General features: G+C 43.0%; 1 protein-coding gene and 1 pseudogene across 4 annotated transcripts in view; one reads left to right on the top strand and one right to left on the bottom strand.

The window, feature by feature from the left end:
- Positions 1-20875, bottom strand: part of PPP1R14C (protein phosphatase 1 regulatory inhibitor subunit 14C) — an 86534-nt gene that overhangs the window by 43754 nt on the left and 21905 nt on the right. The gene's annotated exons all lie outside the window — the stretch shown is intronic.
- On the top strand, positions 280-347 carry LOC144289651 (U4 spliceosomal RNA; annotated as a pseudogene).

Here is a 20875-nt window from a genome sequence, read left to right as displayed (position 1 = left end):
TGGAAATCAGCAATTTGCCAATCCTATAAAACAATCCTTTAACTCTAGGGCCACCTGCATCCATCTCCCTAATCTCCCAGATTCCAGGCAAGCAGCCAACACTCAATACAATTCAAACACTTACTGCCTTCTACACACCAGCCAAGTGCCTTCTGGAGCCAGAGATCCACTGGTGTGGATCTCCTGGGAGTGACCGCCAATGCAAGGAGGCACACGGCATTACTTCCTAGATAAACACCAGGAGCTAGAAGGTCAGTCTTCACCTGAATTGGATCTGTAAGCTTTGCGCAGTGGCAGTATCATAGCTAATGAGGTTTATCCAAGGCGCAGTTATTGCTAATTGAATTGGATCTGTAGCAAGTCCTGCTTGAATTCAACAGGCCAGAACTGAGCCTATGGCTCTCCTGACTTTTTCCACCCCCTATCCTTTCCCTCTCTGAGATCTGAGGAAAGCAAGTACAGGAGGTAATCCTTGCCAACACTGGAGTGAGATTTGAGCCCCCCGCACCCCCCCCCCAAGGTTATGTGCCCGGGAACTAAAAGGGTGAAGCAGGTGAAGCCAGTGGCAGCTGTTCCAGCCTCAGATTGTGGTGGGTGGGAGGTTATGTTTATGGGGGTGGGGAGGGAAAAAAAGAGAGCATCCAGACCTTCCTTGTGCCTAGAAATTCTCATTGTCTTCCAAGATGCTCTCAGCCCTGATTAAGACAGAGTTTCACCTTTGATTTCAGGCAAGTAGCACAAAATATAACTCCAAAATATAACTCCAATTCTGGTATTCTGATTCAATCTCAAAGTAAGCTTCAGCTAGGAAGACGGCAAGTTGTTACCTCATCTACATCTGTCACTTTTGCTACTGGAATAGACACTCATTTTAGAACACAAGTAACGGCAGATGCACAGAAAGGGATGCCATGCTTTATTTTTAATTTCTACAAGCCAACTGATTGAACTACAGATCTATTTTTTAAAGGAAAAAAACGGTGGCCAATAACAAAGGTGCAAATGCCTTATACCGATCTACATTTTTATTCCCAGAAAGAGGTGTTACATGGTCAAGTATGTCCCAAAATCTTATTTAATTTTTTCCGGGCAGGGAACAATTTGGATTAAAGATGACATACTCAAACAAAAAAATAAAAATAAAAAACAAAAGAATCCTTGGAACAGAAATTAAGACTCAAGAATCTGATGCCCGGCTCCTCTGCTAACTTTTGACATAAATGAGAGAGGAAAACAGAATGGCTCACACCTAGTGGGCATTCCATAATTGTCCGTTGAGTGACCGACTGCATGATTTATTCTGAGCCCCAATGGCTCTTTGCACTAGCAAGCTAATTCGATTGTTATAAAGGCAAGCAGGGTTGACGATTTATGACTGCCCTGTTACCCCAAATGACCATAAATCCTTGCCAACCTCTAGGCTGTTCCAAGCAGCCCAGTTAGTAGTTCAGCAGCCATGATAACAATATATTGTGATGATTCCCTTCTGAAGGCTTTGGTGGTACTCTTATTTAGAAAGTGAATGTCTACCACGACTACAGTCCTCAGCCTCTATACCATACAACAGGAGAATCTCATTTCTCTACTCACAGAGACAGGTCCTGCAGCCCAGACAGGGCCTAGGCTGAAGGATCTCAAGCCTTCTATCCCAGTATCCAGTGCACAACAGGGGATGGGCTGAAGGTCATTTGGGATGACCACTGCCCATGACCTGACACTGCATTAGTACCTGGATCTCCTGTCCTCTGGCCTCCCACAGCTCTGCAGTCATTAGCACATTAAATTTCATCATGATCACTAGCCCAGTATAACCCATCAAGGTGCATATCTGTTGTCTCTGCTAGCAAACGAAAAGCTCCTTGAGGTCAGGGACTGTGTTTTGTTTATTTTGTAAGCCTTGTGTGTATCCAGCCCACATGCATGTGCAGTGAATTTTTATTGAGTGAATAAACTGAAGTTCTCACCAAAATAAAATACTTAGGCCTAGAACTACCTTTAGACACATTTTCTAGAATACTGAGGTTAAGAATAAGAGAAACTCATGTAAATGCATGAATACTTAATTTCCTCTTGAAATTGACCCAGAATTGGAGATAAAGTGGTCATGTAGGTTTATGTAAGACAGGCTATAAATAGCAACTGCTCTAGGTGTATAAGTAAAGAAATGCAGAGGGAAAGTAGACACACATTCTTTTTATAACTCTTGCCTTCATCGACCGAGAGACGAGACAGACAGCCTCTTGGATCAATTATTATATTTATGAAATGGCTCAGTCTCACCTTTAAATTTCTTGTCAATAATTGTATTCAATGTGCATTAGTACTTAAATGAGTAGACTTTCCCCTTCACTCGCTGAGATGCCAAAGAATAGCAAATATCTACCCCCAAGCAATTTTTTTAATTTGTATTTTTTATTGAACTTTAGTCAACTTGACATACAATATTGTATTAGTTTCAGGTGTACAACGCGGTGACTCAACATTTATATACATTACAAAGTGATCGCCATGGTAAATGTTGCTACCATCTGTCACCATACAAAGTTGTCACATATTACTAACCATATTCCTATATGCTATACGTTGTATCCCTACATGTTATTTATTTATTTTACAACTGGAAGTTTGTACCTTTTGCTCCCCTTTACCTATTTTGCCCATATCCCACCCCTCCCCATCCCTACCTTGCTCTAGCAACCACTGCACTGTTCTCTGTATTTATGAATCTCTTATGGCCTTCATTATTGTCCATTTATTGTGTTTTTCAGATTCTACATATAAATGAAATCCCAGGGTATTTGTCTTTCTCTGACTTATTTCACTTAGCATAACACTCTCTGGGTCCATGGCAAATGGCAAAATTTCATTCTTTTTGTGGTTGAGTAATATTCCATTGTATATAAATACCACATCTTCTTCATCCATTCAACTACCAATGGACACAGGCTGCTGCCATATCTTGGCTATTATAATCAGGGTGCAATGTACATAGGGGTTGGAGGGCTAATCCCTGAGGCTACCTCTGGGTAAATTTAAAAGTGTGAGAACCAGCAAAGGGCCTGGAAAAAGTTTGGTGGCTGGAAAGCCAGAAGAAGAACTTGCCTTAAGGAGGAGGGAATGAAATCCACTGCACCAAACCCTGAAAGTAAGACAAGGACCAAGCCTAGGGCATTGGATTGAACAACATGGAAGTCATGGTTACCTAACAAAGCAGCTTTGGAGTAGTGCTGGGATGGAAACCAGAGTCAGTTCAAGATATAATGGGAGACTGGGACTGGGTTTGGTGTTTAAGAATGCAGTCATCCCACCTACCGTCTGCAGTTTCAAAAACCTGTAGCCACCTGCAGTCTAGAAGCAGATGACCCTCCTTCTGACCAAGCAGCAGAAAGTTAAGAGCAGCCTAACACTATGTCACAACATCTACGTCACTCGCCTCCCCTCACCTCATCACGCAGGCATCATATCAATTCACACATCACCAGAAGCAGGGTGAGTGCAGTGCAATAAGATATGGTGAGAAAGAGAGAGACAGAGAAAGACCACCTCCACAGAACTTTTATCACAGTATATTGTTGTAACTAACTGTTCTATCTCATTATTAGTTCTTGTTGCGAACCTTTATCGTGCCTAACATATGAATCAAACTTTACCACAAGTAGGTATGCATAGAGGAAAAAGACTGTACGTGCAGGGCTTGGTATTGTGCACAACTGCAGGCAGCCACAACAGGTCTTGGAATGTACCCCTTGCAAAAGAGGGGGGCTACTGTGTCAAAAACGTTCTCAAGGCGTTTTGAAGAAAAGGGAAGGGTTGCTCACTGGAGAAAGTGCAATCAAGAAAGAATTTTCTTCTTTTTTTTTTAAGGATGAAAAAATAATGGCATGTTTATGCTTTGCAGGGAGTGAAAGATGCAGGAAAGTGAGGAGAAATTACCAGAACACTATCCCTGAGTAGGCAAGAAGGGCAGAGTCCACTGCAGAAGTGAAGGTGCCTTTCCTGGGCTGCAGGCAGCTCATCTACAGCACCAGGAGGTGAGCAATGTGTGTGGAGCCTCCAATTGCCCCTATTTTCTCAATGGGAAACAGACGTTAAGCCAAGCACACCAGGGGTGTGGCCCCAGCTCTGCCAATCACAAGCTGTGTGACCTGAAGCTCTCTGCACCTCTATGTCCTCATCCCTAAAATGGGAATAAATAACAATAGGACTTTCCTCGCTGGGCTGTCCCAAGGATTAAACAGTGTGTCCTTTGCCTAACACACTGTCCGCCCTTCTAGTAAATGCTTCACAAACGAGAGCTACAATAAGTCTGAGGAAGCCAACAGCTGGCCCTGGCGGGAAAACAGATCAGTCTTTGTCCAAATTCCTTATCATACCTGAGCAATGCCTTTGTCTACAGAGCTCAAAATATAGGTTTTATTACGCAGCTGTTCAGGGCTCCTGGCCTCTGTCCAGATGACTGCTTAGTAACCACCTGATCTACACACTCTAAGAATCAGTAAATCAGTCCCAGAGCAGCAACTATTATGTCTATTGATTAATAATAAAAAAGACAAAGTCTTGAACCACGAATCAGCTATGAATGAGTGACTTAGAGCCAATGTGTTTATTTTAAGAAAACTGTATAAAACACAAATTATCACCAAGTATGACCCTAGGTCTCGTCAAGAAGTACCAAATTGGGTAAGACGGTCCTCTTCAAAATAATAATAGTTCATATTAGTAACACTGTAGCAGGCACTGTGCCAATAACTCTTCCAATCGAGAGTTTAATTATTTCTCATCTCAACGCTTGTAGCAGCTGTTATTATTACAAATGAGGACATGAAGACTTTGGGAGGTTATAGGATTTGTCCTGGGTCAGGCAGCTTGACCTAAAGGTGGTTTGAACCAAACTATCTTTCTTCCCTCTTCAACCTGAAAGCAAAATGGGAAACTAAGATTCAGCTAAGAGCCCTGCTAAACAGTGACCCTGGGGATCCCTGGGTGGCTCAGCGGTTTGGTGCCTGCCTTCGGCCCAGGGCATGATCTGGAGTCCCGGGATCGAGTCCCACATCAGGCTCCCTGCCTGTGTCTCTGCCTGTGTCTCTGCCTCTCTCTCTCTCTCTGTGTGTCTCTCATGAATAAATAAATAAAATCTTAAAAAACAAACAAACAGTGACCTTCTTGGCCTTCACCTTCCTGTGGCTTCCTGGAGGTGTTCTGGTAGGAGGGGAGGAAGTAGGGGACTGGAATCCAGAACAGATCTCTGTGATTCAATTCAATGAACTAGGATGAAGCGGGGCAGGGGCGGGGGGCCGGTGCGGAGATGGGGTGGTCACTGTAAGATTCGGTAGAGAACCAGTCAGAATTAAGATTCCAAACTTTGGTTGGAAAAGTGTCTGTAAAGGTGTCTGTGGCTTTCAAACTCTTTCCAGAGGTATGTGGGGAAAATAAAGTATTCAATATTGGTCTGAAGAAAGGTATTAAGGGTTCCAAATAGGAGGGGCCCAGAATGTGAAGTCAGAAAATGTTCCCACTGAAAGAGAAGCTTAAAACAATCAATATCAACATGATGAGCTTAGCCACCACCAGAAAGCCCTCCGACATACAAAATGGTTTGGTAATATATTGCAGATGAGACTTGGGTATTTTCCTAATCCTCCATGAGAAGACTCGAACTGGTGCCAAATTTAATCAGGGACACTAGGTATCTTCCTTATCCAATCAAGAGACCAGAGTCCCCCCTCAAATCCAATAACCATGACCATGAAAAATGGGATGAGGATGTCAATTAAGTCATCAAAGAACACAGCAAATCTTCTCTATCGCATTATGACCACTATCTGAGTGGGCACTGTGTCAACAGAAAGAAATATAGGGCAATAGGGAGTGAACGCAAGACACTTTAAATGTATCGCTCTTCATCTGGCACTTTTGGGGGGAACGGATTGCACAGGCCCTCAAGGATTGATTTCAGTTATATCCAGAAAAACTAACTCAAAGAAGTGGGAATTTTGTGAGCGAACAAAGGGTAATTAAAATATCCTGTAAGGAGGTAGCTCCCTTTGCTCTGTTCACCACCAATCAAGCTTCTGATCTCCATTCTTGTCTCTCGGTTACACTGCTCACCAGGACAGCATGCCCCCAGCAAAGGACCACTGTTGCCTCCCTGCTAGACATCACACCCATCCGCTGGCAGGTCCTGTCAATCCTACCTCCAAAGAGCACTGCATGGCCCACCTCACCCCATCCCCATTGCAAACACCTTGGTCCAGACCACATGACCCCCTCCCACCTCCTAACTCTCTCTTGACCTTTGGTACTGCCAGCTCAGCTTCCCATTCCCCACACAGCAGCCACACAGGTCGTTTCAAAATTCTAATCTGCCTTCAATCATTCAGGAACAAAATTTACAGGTTTCAGAAGGTGCTGTATACACATTTGTCTGACCATCTGATTAAGCTATTACCAAAAGAAGGAAGATTTGAATAAATAGATTATCTCACCATAAAACCAACAAAATCAAAAGTTGATTAATCTGTTCTAAATTAGGAACCCTTAATGCTTTAAGTCCATACATACAAAGTTAAATTCTGACAACAAATTGTAGCAATCACCTAATGAAACAAATAAGCCCCCATAATAAACAGATCTCTCTCTCTCTCTCCCTCTTCTCTCTCTCTCTCTCTCTCCTGTGACTGAATCTGCGTTAGAGTATAATATTCTACTTTAGTTTTCTCACATTGCTAAGTTGTCTGTGTGAGTGAAAAAATACTGGAGATGATCAGATTTAAATGTGGTTATTCAGTGTAAAATATAACTTGAGGTTTAAAACAGAAATACTGCAAAGAGTAATTAGTTGTGGAAATGTAAATCATACCATGAAGAAAGGCATGTAAAAAATAATGAACAAATCAAGCATAAGTTAAATTTTAAAATTCAAGGCATTTTGTTTTGAGGCATCTTTGAGCTCGCCAAGCAGACACTATAAGCAAAACTACTCTACTGAGATGAAAGAATTTATGGGCAACAAGTTATGGTCACAATTAAATTGTGGCAGACACGGCCAAGGAATGCTGAAGGGATCTCGTCCCTTTATGAATCTTTTGATGGATGAATGCGTGGGTATGGCAACCAGTAGGCAGCAGAACAATGTGGGAATGATGGTAATGGGAGGAAGCAGTACCGCTATCATAGAAGACTTGGCTTGAGCATAAACAATGGTTGTGTTCACAAGCAGTATCAACTGTTTCTGCACATCCCCCTCCACAGCACCTGTTTTGCTAGGGTATAAAAATCAGGTTGTGCACATTTTCATTTTGAACTGTTTTGTTAAATAAGCTTTTGTAATAGTAAATAAAATAAAATAAAATAAAATAAAATAAAATAAAATAAAATAAAATAAAATAAAATAAAATAAAATAATAAAATAAAATAAAATAAAATAAAATAAAATAAAATAAAATAAAATAAAATCCAAATCTGATCACCTCATTCCTCTGCTTCAATGCTTTCTAACTAAGCTTAAAATTCTGACTCCCTGAATTAACCCACAAAGTTCTCCAAGTCTCCAGCTTCTGCTGCCATATGACCTATAATGGTTTCCCATCCTTGGCTCTCCTCCTTACCCCAGGCTAGCTGATTTCTCAGCTTTCTAGAATCTTCTGGAGGGGGCCCTTCCCTGCCCCCTATTTCTCTTCCTTATTCTCTGGAGCACTTCCCTTTTCTTTTCTTTCTCTCAAACCACCATCATTTTGTTCATTAGCCACCCTACCATAGAACCATAGAACCCCAGCTCCTAGCTCAGTGCTAAGCACAGAGGGACCAGTCCCCCCAATGGCTTATTTATGCCTTCTACGATGATTACTGAAGCACGAGCTTATCTACACAATGACAGCCTACATAAGAGTCAGGATTAAAGGCCACATAAACCCCGAACACACAAAAGGTCTCAGCAAAAGCCCCATAAAATAATCAAGTTAACTGAGGGACTTTTCACGTAAATCACTCCCCTTGGGGGCCCACCTCTAAATTACTTAGGACATTTTCTTTTCAGACAGATAGTTATTTCCTTCAAAGTGGATGAGTTAATTGTTCCTGAGAGCTTTGGTAGACCATGATGAAGGAAATCTCTATTTGTTAAGCTCCCTGGGATTAATGTCTTTTCCCCCTGACTAAATAAAATAATTATTTTAAATGAGGATGGAGATGTGGCATGGAACAATTCTTTTGAAAAGCAACAGTAATAATTAGGCAATACTTCCTTTACCAGCAAAAATCACTCTCTGGCCACAAGTACTCTAGCAGCCCCTTCCAGATACAGGGTAAGTCTGTTTTGCTTCTCCCTCTAAAGTTAGATATGGAGTAAGATTTGCCGTGGCCAATGAACTAGGAGGTAGGAGTGATGTGTGCGCTTTCTGGTGGAAGCTTTTGGAACCATTGGGTACCTCTCAGGGCCCCTGCCCTACCTTGCTATAGGAGCATGTTTCCAGATGGACTCTCATGGGTCTGGGACCCTGACTGACGGTGAGGAGCAGAACCCCCACACCAGTCAACACTGCATACACAGCTTGAATGGGAAATCAGATGTTATTATTTTTAGCTGTTGAAATTTTGGGTCGCTCCTGACTACAAAACAACCTAGCCTATATTGACCAACACAGTGAGCTGACTTGTCATTGATCGCCAGGATAATAAATGATCATCAGGATCCTATCATAGACAGGAAGCTGCAGAACCACCATGCAACAGCAGCCTTACACAGTGGAACCTGGAATCCCCAGGAGGGAGCTAGGTTAGAACCTCAACATCTTCCAATCAACAGGTACTTATTGGTATGCATTATCCATCAGACAGTGCACTAAGTGTGAGGGATACAGTGAACTGTTGCTAGAAAATGCCTATGGGTGCTGTGAGGTGGGTCCCCCCAGCAAGCTGAACAAAATCAGGAAAGCAATGAGGTGGCTGGCAAGGCCAAGAGTACAGAATTTGTGGCCTGGGCCTCCAGAGGAGCAGCTGTGAATGTGTATGAGGACAGTGTGGGTGACTCAAAGATCAGAACTATCACAGGCACTTTCCTAAGTGCTCCCATGCAGTCACTCCCTGCATCCCCCCCAGAGCTCCATGTGACAGGTGGCACCACTGCTGTCATTTCCTAGGCAAGGAAAGTGACACAGAAAAGAAGTTAAATTAAAAAAATAAATAAATAAGCCAAATAAATATCCCAACTAACCCAAGAGGTAGGGAAGTGAAGAACACATACGTTGGAAATTAGGAATGGTAACAAAAATCTGGAATTAAAACAGAGAAAAGCCTGCAGCACAGTGTGACAGCCAAGGCCCTACCACAGGTGGCCTGGTTAGCTGAGAGAAGTTGCTGCTGCCCCACCAAGGAAGTAAGGGCATGAAAGGGGAACTGGCCATCCCCAGCCATGGTGGATGAGTCAGGACCCTGACTTCTTGCTCCTGCATCTCCCAGCTGGGCCGAGTGTGCCCAGCTTTGGTCTGCTCAAAGACATAAATTCATTCATCTATTAGTTCATTCACAAATCCTCTGGGGCACCTGCCACATGTGAGTCACTATGTACACTCTGAGATACAACAGTGAATAAACCAGTGCCGTGGCTGTTCCAAAGAAGCCTTTCTTTCTAGTGCAGAAAACAGACCTAAACTGTGAGTGGGGGCTCCTGGACAAAACAGGGGTCTCTTATCTACATTTTGGCAGAGAGAAGCTCAAAACCTGTGGAGTTGATGTCACTAAAACACAAGCTGTGGTGAATCACACCCTGTTGTCATGGAGGGAATGGGGTGGGGGAGGGTACATAGGGATAGACTTCCATATTCACCAGAAGGTGAGTTCAGGGACTCATCCAGAAGTCAGACTTGCCTGTGAGCGGGAGGCAGAGCCAGCAAGAGAGAGGGTTCCTCCATGCTCCAGCTCCACCTAAAAGTCTCTCTAGCTCAACATAGGAACAGGCCAAATGCTGAGCATCACATATTACCTGGGATACCTGAGCACCTGGTCCAGCATTTACTACACTCCAACATGTGAGCACACCTGCAAATTCATTCCTGGAGAGCCCAGACATTAACTTCTGAGTCCATCTAGATCAAAGAAGAACATTATGTTTAACCTGCCCAATTTAGCTCATCAACTTTTGACAACTAATCTTCTAGAGCCTGAAGAATCACTGACCTGACATCAAAATGGACCGTTCAAACATGAGAAATTTGTGAAGAGTCAAAAAGTGGGCATTACACCATAGCACATCTTTTTCAAAGATGGTTTTCTTCCTAAGATGTTTAAGATAAATAGGCTTAAAAAATTAAATTAAATTAAATTAAATTAAATTAAATTAAATTAAATTAAATTAAAATGGCTTTTAACTGTTTGCATCAAGATGAATTTTATATAAACCACTGTAACTTTTCTGTTTCATTCACTTATTTCAAGAAATACCCAGTTTGATGACTCAGGTAAACCCCCACTCAGATGTTAGAGAATAGGTTTGTAATGACTCTATATACCATGACATTTGGAAGCACTTTTCTGAACATTAACTTGCCTGAAATCCTAAGACAAAATACAAAATTTTATTTTCCATTCTATTTCTTTTCTGTCAAGGTAGAGAGATAAAGTTGAATTTATAAACCCATTTTCACCAACTCATTTTCCTTTTTATAATTTTAGGGCTAACTGTACTATAGAAAATTCAACTGAAATTTATAACTAACATTAGCCACAGTTGCTTGCTAATAGTCCAAGATAACTCATACCAAAAAAAAAAAAAATCATTCCCTTTCAAAAGTGCAAATTCTATGTTACCACAGTAAACATGAAAGCTATCACCCACAAACCAGCAGAATATTTACGCTTTAAGTGGGTATTTATAGATTTCTACAATTATATTGTGCTTAGTTGGTGATAGGTACTATACAGTACACTTTACACATATCATATTATCTCATTTACTATATAAGGGGGTACGCACCTATAAGGTAGGTGCATGCCTGTATTATTTCCATTTTATAGTTGGGCAAATAGAGAGGTTGAATAACTTGTTGTTCCAAGGCACACAGCTCGGAACTGACAGAGCCAGATTCAAACCCAGCAGTTCTGGATGGGGACTATGCCTCCTTGGCCACTAAACTAGAATTGTTCCATTGCTGACCATACAGATCTACACACACCAGCCCTTTGGTGAGACTGCTTAACTCAGTCAAATAACAAAAACCAAGTTTTCTCTTTCTTTAATATCATTTGCACCTGGGCTAGTTAGCTGTACAACCCATATCAGACTTAGCATTTCCAAAAAAACTAATTCATATTCTTCCCCTGCATCCTATTTCCCACTTTATCTAGCAAGTGCTATGAGAGGAGAAGAAGAAAGGGATAAATATATGGCAAATCATTTACTGCACAAAGTAATTTTATTTCAAGTCTCAAATTAGAGAAGCAACGAAAAAGAAAACCTGTCATAGCTCCAAATCAAAAATAAATCAAGTCACATTAATGAAAGATCTTAACAAAGATACACTCAAAGCATGCTCTGTTTGTCAGAAAGATGGCTCACACAGACTCTAAGCAAACCTCAGTGGCTCAGCTCTCCAGCGTGCCACAATTAAGGCAAAGGACAAAGCATATTATTATATCTAGAAACAAGACAACTAGGCTTGTATGTGACATTTTTCCTAATCAAGGTATAAGCAAGAAAACCATTATGTGCCAGAAACCGTTTTGCAACTTGGGAAGTGGAATACTTGGGGATGCAGGGACAAATGGGAGGAGCTAGGGCAGCAGAAAAGAACAATGTTAATCCACAGTTAAATATTCAAGACAAGATTTTTATTTATCTATCCATGAGAGACATAGAGACAGAGAGAGGCAGAGACACAGGCAGAGGGAGAAGCAGGCTCCATGCAGGGAGCCCGACATGGGACTTGATCCCAGGTCTCCAGGATCACACCCTGGGCTGAAGGCAGTGCTAAATTGCTGAGCCACCCGGGCTGCCCAAGACAAGATTTTAAAAATGTGCTGCCATACGATTAAAATGTCTCCTCTCAAGACAACCTCAATCTCAGAGCAGAAAGGATGAGAAAGGTCCACTGGAGCACCCCTTATCCCAAAAAGCGCCAAATAACCACTGCCAAGGAGAGGCTCAGGTCATGGTGAGCTAGGCAATGCTCATTCAGAATCTCTCCTAAAATGCCAGCCTCACTGGAAGAAGCCAGCCACTTCCTGGCAAATAGATGAAAATAGAGGGAAAAAATGCAGTTCTGGGGGTGCCTGGGTGACTCAGTCAGTTAAGTGTCTAACTCTTGATTTCAGCTCAGGTCATGGTCTCAGGGTCGTGAGATGGAGTCCTGCCTGCATCAGGCTCCATACTGGGCATGGAACCTGCTTAAGATTCTCTCTCCCTCATGCTCTGCCCCTCCCCACACTGCACACATGCTCTGTCTCTAAAAAAAAAAAAAAAAAAAAAAAAGCAATTATTTAAAAATTTGAGATTCTAAAGACAGAGCCACTTTATTTCACCTAATACACACACACACACACACACACACACACACACACACACACACTTACTCCTAAATGTAAATCTGACCATTAGTTCCTAAGAGAGAAGCTATAGTTTCTCTACCTCCTTTTCACCCAAATCAACCTAAACTTTGACACTCTGTCCTGATTTCAGATGTACTGTGACAAGAATATGGACACTGATAAATTTTCCTACCGACGATGCAGATTGGCACTGTCACCTCCTATTTCACCCAGAGCCCCTCTTCAACCTGAGGATGTGGTCCAGGATCACTGTTCAGCAAAACCGCATCACTCCAAATGGCTCTGTGACCAGGCTTCCCTCAAATTTAAACCTGTGGTTTGCCCACTCCCCTTACCCCAGCCACACCCGTGGGGACAGTCCTAGATCTCCACAAAACCACCCTGGCATTACTCATCTCAAGGAGCTTACACAGACTGCTCCCCTTGTGTCACCCACTGAAGTGATCTCAGGATGGTCCTCAAGACACATACTCAAAACAAGTATTCCAAGAAGGGTTTGTATGGCTGTGACAATATTTACATTAGGAAAAAAAAAGAAGCTCGTGAGATTTACCTGCAAGTTCCATATGCAACACCAGATAAAATATAAAACTATGCCATGTCTTATACTCCAAAGGGCTTGTGTTTCATTAAAGCGCTTTCCCCAAACACTACCAGGTGTAGCTCTCGTGACTACCCTTTCATAAAGGCAGAACTAAAATCCCCATTTACAGATGAAGAAACTGAGGCTCAGAGAGGTTCCTTTCTATGCCCACAGAGACAACCCACATCTCTCTCTGTCTATACTACTCTGCCTCAACTATAATAATAGCGAACATTTCCTGAGTGCTTACTATCTACGAGACACTATGATAAGTGCTTTATTACAAAGAACACCTCTGTTGATTCTCACAACATCTTGTTACCCCCAATTTTACAGATGAAGAACCCAAAGAACAGAGAGAGGCCAAGTAACTTCCCTAGCACCACACAGTCAGTACGTGACTCAAATCCTCGGCTCCCTCACACACTATGCATGGTGTCATTCTGGAGTTTCATCACACCTATTGTAAAAAATAATAAGGTTGTTTCACCTCATGTATGTAAGAGTCATCATGAATAGTGCCAATTATTTGTATCAGTCTGAAAAGCAACAAGACTTAACATGAAACAAATATTCGGATTCGGTAAATCTACACAGTTAGTTTTCGTTTAAAGAGATAGACCGCTGTGGCCAAGCTGCTAGCTCTAGACATTTATTGGGACTCTGCACCTGGGCAGTCCATCTCCTTACTGTGAGGATGAAGGCCTCTGGGCAGGCAGTCCCTGTTCCCTGGGTCTCTCCACATGCCTCCTCACACTGGCTCTACTCTCCAGACAGGCAGACACCAAAGGCCTCTTTTCCTCTCAAGAGGAAGTAGATTGGAAAGGTATTTTAGGAAGTAGAACATAGCTTTGAAAAGGACTGCACTCATAGTAACAGACAGACTCTAGAAAGCTAACAAGTACAGCTGGCTGACTTTCCCTGGAGAGCTTGCTTTGCCTGCAGCATCCACATTTGGATCCAGTCATCCAAGAGGTACATCCAAGAGGAGCTCATTTTTCTCCTTCTCTGCAAATGAAGACATTAGTCACCTGTGAGATTTGAAAATCCAAATATCAGAGAGTGTACCTAGATGCCTTCATGTCTCCTCGAGCTGAGTCAGGGGTGTTGAGACAAACCACTGCTAGCTAGATCTTCCTCTTAGATGATCACTTCCGTGCAGTAACACAATAACCAAGGGCATAAAGATCTGCTAGTGTTTCCGATACAGTATTGTGTATCACCATGATACTTTTGAAAGCCAGGCACAATTGTATCTTTAATGATTCCGAAAAATAAAAGAGGAAACAAAGCAATCAAGGTGATGCATCTATTACTATGTTTAGATTAGGCATACAGTCATCTCTTTGGTTGAGATACTTCCCATAGGTCCATAAATCAATCATACTGACTTTTTTTTCAATCATACTGATTTAACTTAAATTGAAGAAGTGAACTAAAAGAGCCACTCTTGCATATTAGGAGAATAACAAATCTCTGCCTGCTGTAACTCCTTTCCCCTCCAGTTATAGCCCAGAGTCTCCAGAGATTCGAGAGCTGGTCCTGCCCCCTCTGTGATCCCATATAGAGATTCCACTGACCCTGTGGCCCCAACACACTCCCCCGCCCACACATGGCACTGCCTTTAGCCTCCTACAAGAACTGGGTTTTCAGGAAGACCATCTGGACTCTTCACACAGGTCTCCTCACAGGGCTCCCAGGTGGGCCCAAGACAGGTCACTGGAAGCCTTTCCAGTGTGGTACCTGCCCCTGATCACAGTATGCAGATAGACAAGGAAGGCACAAAGCCTCTGCACAAAAGCCCCACAGTATCTGCTGGTGTGGTGAGAGGCCATCCTAGGTGCCAGGAGACACACACATCAAGTCCTCTAGGGGATTATGGTCACAGCACTCAGCTGGGGGGAAAGCATGTTCACAAGCAAGGTAAAACCTTAGACTGATGAGCCACTAGACAACTACACAGAAAACAGGAAAAACATGGATTGCAAAGAGAAGCTCATCTTCCTGGCTGGAGATGGGGCCCTGGTGGTAAGGTGTGTCCCCATCTCCTCAGTGGACAGGAGGGCCACTGTGGTTCTGATGCAGGTCTGATCGGCCCCATTAAAGTAGCTCTCCACCCGCCCCCCAGCTCCCTCTCCCGGAAAGAGAGGGACAGGAGCACACAAAATGGAGAAGAGAAAGCAAGGCTAGGCATGAAATCACTGCATCGTCACAAAAGCCCCATTACCCTGGAACTCCACACATGACCATGTGTTAACACTCTTTGCTGTCAACAGACAGAGGCCAGTCCTCAGTCATATTAGCAAGAAGTCTCACTTCTTATCTACCAAGATTGTTCCCTTCCCAATATAGACCTGGCCTGAAGGCGTCATTAAGTAAGACCCAGATATAGGCACCAATTATCATTCATCTCTTCTCCCCAGATCGCTCCACAGAAACAACAGGTAGAGAAGTAGTAGTTCTACTGAAACTGTCAAGATGCATCTCTTGAAGCAGAAGCTCATGCCCATCCTGGTCAGCACATAGTATCAGAGAAAGGTCTGCATCCTTTCCTCTGAGTGTTAAGACTGGTTTAGTGGTGTCTGAAGGGTAATGTGGTGTCAGAAACTTCTACCACAAAACCACCCAGCAATAGATCTGCTGGGATGTAGGTCCAAGTTTGTAGGCTAGGTCACACGGGCATTAGAATTTCTGGTAAAGAGAAAGCAGCAAACAGGACATGGAGTCAGGAACACAGGAAGCCAGAAGGCAAAGGCTAGCTGACACATAGGACAGAGGTGGGTTACTTACCAGTAGGACTGCTTTAAATAATTGGCCATTCCTAGTGATCTGGCTTCCCACTGCCCGGGGTGGTCTCATTAGTCAGCATGAAGACCACCTCCTCGCCTGCAAGGTCCTCCACAGCACAAGATTCTCCTGATTCAGCCCCTCCTTCCAGCCCTCTGCTAAACACACACCTGTGGCAATGACAGGGACCTGCCCTTACATGAGCCTCACTCCCAATAACAGCTTAAAAGAAAATCTCATTTCTAGGACATGAAAGGGTGTGTCTGAATGTGAACTAGTTGAAGATGATCACAAAACTCTAGTGGCTCCAAGACACCAATCCACTGATCCACCAAAACATCACAGAAAGGAACAGATTATGAATTAGACCAAGAACAAATCCTTCAAAGAAAGTTGTCACAATTGCTGAGCCCAATTACTTATTCGGTATTTTTTTTTTTTTTATTTATGATAGTCACAGAGAGAGAGAGAGAGAGAGAGGGGGGCAGAGACAAAGGCAGAGGGAGAAGCAGGCTCCATGCCCCGGGAGCCCGACGTGGGATTCGATCCCGGGTCTCCAGGATCGCGCCCTGGGCCAAAGGCAGGCGCCAAACCGCTGCGCCACCCAGGGATCCCCTTATTCGGTATTTTAAATAAGATTGCACAGATAAGGGCTCCTGGGTAGATCAGTCAGTTAAGCATCTGCCTTCAGCTCAGGTCATGATCCCAAGGTCCTGGGATTGAGCCCCAGGTCAGGCTCCAAGCTCAGCAGGGAGTCTGCTTCTCCCACTCCCTCTGCTCCTCCCCCTGCTCCTGCATGCTCATGTGCTTGCTTTCTCCCTCTCTCTCAAATAAATAAATAAAATCTTAAAAAAAAAAAAAAAAGATTGCACAGGTAGAAATGGGATGTTGCTTTTCTGTTATCTCTTTAGCACCAAGACATACAATCAAGAGGAAAGGTCAATTTAAACTGATTGATAAGCCATGAAGCAAGAAACAAGACAAGAGGTAGTTGCCAAGGGAGCCAGACACAAATTATACCAAGGGTATCTTGCCTCAAGCTTAGTTTTTAGGAGCAATTCCTGGCATGGTAACTTAAGGAGGCCATGGGCACCCTTGTAGAGATGGTGATCTGCTCCAGACTGTCCTGTCCAGATCAGCCAGTAGGGCTGGCTGCAAGCGTTGCATGGGGTCCACCCCCAACCCCACACCCCTCCCCTATAGGAGCCCCACAGGGTCCCAAGGGTTCACTGCTATCATGAGAACTCCTTCCCTCCCCACCCCACACACACACAAAAAAAGGTAATCAATCAAAGGATAAACCTACAAGAAAGGGGAGAAACAAAACCAGAAGCCATGTGATTTTCAACAGTATTCAAACAGTAGAGTTTTGAATTCCTCTTTAGTAGAATAACTTATGAGTTAGGTGTGGCAGGTTTGGGGATCCTGTTACCAGAAAGAGAACCCCTTCAGGAGCCACCAAGGCAATTAAGACCAGCAAACCAAACATCAGTTGAAAATACCACACCTGTGGTAAAAACTGCATTTCCCGAAACAGGCCAGGGGTATGACATCCAGGTTTTATTTTAACTGATTCTAAGAAAAACACCAGCCTTAAACCTAGCAGAGTGAAAAGCCATGTGTTAACACATGGTTAGATGCTATAAAATGATTAAGCATTAGAACAGGGAAAGCACACAAAGTAAAAGTTCCAATAATTACCTACTCCCCTGTCCTGGGGGCACCAAATCACCACCCAGAAAATGTCAGAGCAGCTTTCTTGCATTTAGGAATGCTCCACACTTGGGAGCTTGCCTTTATTTGTGCTTTTAATTGGTAAAGTAATATATTACAAAGGAAGTCACTAAGCAATCATAAAGAGCAAGGAGTTAAAGATTTATAAAGGCTCACAATGGTAATGAACTCGCTTTTTTCAAAAAAGACACCCAGCATATCAAAGTTCTGGAGTCTTAGTAAATGACCACTCTGACCTCACAAAAAGAAGAGGTGAATTCTGTGTCCATTGTGATCCCACTGAAAGCAGATCCAAAAGATCTAGCCACAAGGGACAATTCTTGTTCCACCAGCTCTTCTTGCCTCTCAGTCAGTTACTGGATCTCTGTGTGCCTGGTTTCTACCCTTTTAAAATGAGGGTGTAAAAATACCCACCTCCAAGATTTGTTAGGCAAAAAAGAGTTAATGTGGGAAAAGCCTTACAATAGAGCCCAGAATCTAGTAAACCCTACGCTGACTATTATTATTGTTGGTTTGGGTTTTATTTGGTCAAGAGTGATTAAATGCCATAGCAGCTCCATAAGCAAAGTTCAAGCCACTAATAATAGGTCTCAAATAGAATGAGACTCTCTTCGCTATTTATTATCAAATGATATTCCAGGAAATCACACTTATTTAAAACACATTTACTCAACAGAGGACACAGTATATTAGAAACCAAAGTTCCTACCCTCTTACAGTCAAATTGAGGGATTAGACGCAGACCCATCACACCATGGGAAGCACAGGGTAAGTGCCAGCTGAGAGGTATAGCATTTATTCTCATTGATTTATAAATATTAAGAAGTTCTAGGTAAGCAGATTGGTTTCAGCCTAGAATGAAAAAAATCATGGAAATGAGATTTCAGTTGTGCTTTGGAGGGTGAGTACGATCTTCACTGAGAAAAAAGAGGGTTTGGTGAAGGAATATGGGAATGGCATGAGTAAAACTCACAGGGCCATCTTGAATTTGAAATGAGAGACTGGAGTGCTTAAGAATCTCAGGTCTACAGTCAGACTGTCTCAGTCCAAATCCTCATCCAACTACATACTGGCTGTGTGACCATGGCCAGCTACTCATCCTTTTTGTGCCTCAGTTTCCTAATTGGTCTCCCTCACAGGTACTCTCTTGAAGACTGAATAAGATAAAGCCTGGAAAGAGAATACAGTTCCTGCATACAGCAGAACTCGAGGTTGGCAATTGTGAGATAGGAAGCAATGTCAGGGAGGCTGCCAAGAGATCCCCCTGTCTGAAGAAGAGGGCTGAAGTTGAACCTGGGAGGTGGTGCAACATCATGTTGGAAGGGTTACAAAAGAGGCTTTGGGGAGCTCAGCTTCCATTCAGGAGGAGATCTGAGTTACCTCATAGCAGTCCGTTTTCTGATGGTTCACCTGGCAGTTCTGGGCAGCTCCCAAGAAGGCCAGAGAATCTGGGAACAGGAATCCAATAGTAAATGCCAGAGTCCACATGTGAGCAGTAAGGAGCTGGGGCCTAAGTCCAGGAACCATCACAAGAATGGAAAAGAAGTGCAGGTATAAGGGACTGGGGATTAGGTGGCTCACAGTGGGTGGGACATGAGAGGTGCCAAAGACAAACTCCACTAGATGCGATGTGATATCCTGAATTAGGTCCTGCTAGGGAAAAAGGACATAACTGAAAAAAAAAAAAAAAAAAAACAGGGAAATCCGAATAAAGACTGTAGTGTAGCTAATACTATTGTACTAGTGTGGACTTTTTGAGTTTGATAAGTGTACATGGTAAGATGTTAACATCAGGAGCAGACAGGTGACGAGGAAATGGGAAAGCTCATCAGAACTGTCTCTGCAACTCTTCTGTAAATCTAAAATTATTTCAAAAACAAACAAAACCCAAGTCTTTTGGGGTGATTCACCACACCATCAATAAAAAGAGGGAAGCCACAGCAAGTGCCAGTTTGGCCTTAAGGTGATCTGATTGAGTGATGCAGACAACAACATGGCTGACGCGAGGACAAGGAGATACTCAAGCATGGATGCGAGAACACGACCTCATGCCCACATCCAGCCAGGTGGTGAATCTGGATGAATCTGGCCTCTTAGGGACAAGGAGTGGCCTGACTGTCCCCTCAAATAACTATGTTCACATTCCTTGTCAGGAGCCCATATCCCCACCCATGACACACAGCACCCACACACCCACTGCTTCCTGTCACGGCAACCGTGCCCACCAGGAGAGATGTCAGATAGCATTTCCAAAGAACTTTATCTTCAGACTAAGGAGCTTCTATTTTGAGGCCCATAATAAACCGAGTCTTCTTAAGGAAAGAAATATCCATTACACCAACTCTCAATAGTCCAAACGAAGAATAATCACCAGCTCGTGAGCAGCAGACCTGGGCTTTGATTCAGGTCTACCTTGCTCTGCAGGCCATGCCTTCCCATCACACCACAGGGCCTCATAGGTAGGCCTGTATGGTCTCCCACACTAACAGACACACACTAAAATACAGCTTTACCAAAGAGCTCCACCATGTCATCCAGGAATCAATTCCCCAGGGTTAGAAAGATCTTCTAGAAAGCTGTCTAGTCTCACTCCTACAGACGTTCTGGAGGTTACTTACATCCATTGTATCGTCTGGAGGCCCAAGGGAATCAAATATTTCCTATCTATAGTAATGTGAACGATTAGTTCTGAATGTCAGAAATGCCATAGAATGAGTATATATGCATATATATACACACATACGGGTTTTCCATATATACACACCTATGAATAAATATATAAAAAACCCTGTATAATAGATATCCTTTATAGGTGGGTGATGCATCAGTAAAATAAATTCTTCATAAAAAAATAGGACCTACTGAACACCAACCATATAACAAGTGCTAATAAACATTTGCTGATTTTACTTAATGATACAGATACAGTGGTCTTTAAATTAATCCCCACAAATAAAACATGTCTTGTGTTAAATTAATGAAACCGGGAATCGGGCTGTTTTCATAAGAATGAAATTGGAGAGCAACAGGAGAAAGAGACTATATTAGAGTCTGGTTTGGGGCCTGAGGAGCCCATGTCCCTCCACTTTCAAATGTGTATGTCAGTGGTAGATTCTGTACCGGGACTTGAGAAATCTGAGCAGCAGAGACCTGGGACTCTCCATCCACCAGGCTGTGGATGGAATTAAAGTGTCAGGCAGGGAGGTCAGAATAGATATGGGGTCTCTTTTA

This window comes from Canis aureus, chromosome 1 (assembly GCF_053574225.1).
Source record: "Canis aureus isolate CA01 chromosome 1, VMU_Caureus_v.1.0, whole genome shotgun sequence".
Classification (NCBI taxonomy): Eukaryota; Metazoa; Chordata; class Mammalia; order Carnivora; family Canidae; genus Canis; species Canis aureus.
This window is presented reverse-complemented; position numbering and strand designations above follow the sequence as displayed.